This window comes from Hevea brasiliensis, chromosome 8 (genome assembly GCF_030052815.1).
Source record: "Hevea brasiliensis isolate MT/VB/25A 57/8 chromosome 8, ASM3005281v1, whole genome shotgun sequence".
Taxonomy (NCBI): Eukaryota; Viridiplantae; Streptophyta; class Magnoliopsida; order Malpighiales; family Euphorbiaceae; genus Hevea; species Hevea brasiliensis.
Window position 1 is genome coordinate 20,021,170 of NC_079500.1, and position 1,711 is coordinate 20,022,880.

The following is a 1,711-nucleotide window of genomic DNA, read 5'->3' on the forward strand; positions in this document are numbered from 1 at the left end:
AATCCCCACCGCAAACCCAACACAGCCAACCTCAATATTCACTGCTGCATCATCCTTGCATTTAAGGAAACCAGCTGGAGGCTTAGACCGCTATAAATCAACTCTGCGATCAGCTTCCATACTACCCTGATCAGAAACATTTTGACGGGCACACTCCCAATACACCAACGCCTGTTTTGCAGCCAAAATCTCAAAACACTCAAGAAAGCCATGAAACTTCTCTTAACATTTCTTCTTCCATTTCTCCTAATACCCCCAACAAAACCACAAAATAATTTTGCATGTCACAAAATAAGTCCAGAAACAAGTCAATATCCCTTCTGTAATATATCACTTTCCTATGTGGATCGAGCTAAGGATCTCATTTAGCGTCTAACTCTTCAAGAGAAGGTGCAACAACTGGTAAATCATGCGGCTGGAATTTCCCGGCTAGGCATTCCTGCCTACGAATGGTGGTCCGAGGCACTTCATGGGGTGGCAACTGTTGGCTTTGGAATACATTTTAATGCCACAGTGCCTGGTGCCACTAGCTTTCCAGCGGTGATTCTGTCTTCTGCCAGTTTCAATGAGACGCTGTGGTTGAAGATGGGACAGGTGGTGTCAACTGAGGCTCGAGCCATGCACAACGTGGGTCTAGCAGGGTTAACATTTTGGAGTCCCAATGTTAATGTGTTCCGCGATCCCAGATGGGGCCGTGGCCAAGAGACACCTGGTGAGGATCCATTGATGGTGTCAACATATGCGGTGAATTACATTAGAGGCTTGCAAGAAGTTGTTGAAGAAGGGAAGTTTACCACAGGTGGTAAGCTTAAAGTCTCAAGCTGTTGCAAGCATTACACTGCCTATGATCTTGACAAATGGAAAAATGTTGACCAATTTCACTTTGATGCTAAGGTATAAATTGAAAGCCATTTACTTGAATCGATCACCAATGCATGACTACGATTAAAGACTCGATTTGATTTTTCTGCTTAATGAGTCTTTTTTATAAATTTGTTAGATAAAATAGTGTTTTATTATCATTAGAAAAAGTTTATGACGTTATTTGGATTTTGGCAGGTGACGAAATAAGACCTGGAGGACACATATCAGCCTCCATTTAGGAGTTGTGTAGAAAAGGCACATGTCAGTAGCATGATGTGTTCATATAACAGGGTGAATGGGGTTCCTACTTGTGCTAATCCAGACTTGCTCAAAGGAGTTATTAGAGATCAATGGAATCTTGATGGGTTAGTTATTAGAGGCACCAGGCACTGTGGCATTAAAATGTACTCCAAAGCCAACAGTTGCCACCCCATGAAGTGCCTCGGACCACCATTCGTAGGCAGGAATGCCTAGCCGAGATATTCCAGCCGCATGATTTACCAGTTGTTGCACCTTCTCTTGAAGAGTTAGACGCTAAATGAGATCCTTAGCTCGATCCACATAGGAAAGTGATATATTACAGAAGGGATATTGACTTGTTTCTGTACTTATTTTGTGACATGCAAAATTATTTTGTGGTTTAGTTGGGGGTATTAGGAGAAATGGAAGAAGAAATGTTAAGAGAAGAATCATGGCTTTCTTGAGTGTTTTGAGATTTTGGCTGCAAAACAGGCGTTGGTGTATTGGGAGTGTGCCCGTCAAAATGTTTCTAACCAGGGTAGTATGGAAGCTGATCGCAGAGTTGATTTATAGCGGTCTAAGCCTCCAGCTGGTTTCCTTAAATGCA

The 1,711-nt window shown here is 42.5% G+C and overlaps 1 pseudogene; it reads left to right on the plus strand.

The window, feature by feature from the left end:
* Window positions 1-210: 210 nt before the first annotated feature.
* LOC110636776 (probable beta-D-xylosidase 5) lies at window positions 211-1,452 on the plus strand (annotated as a pseudogene).
* Window positions 1,453-1,711: the final 259 nt, after the last annotated feature.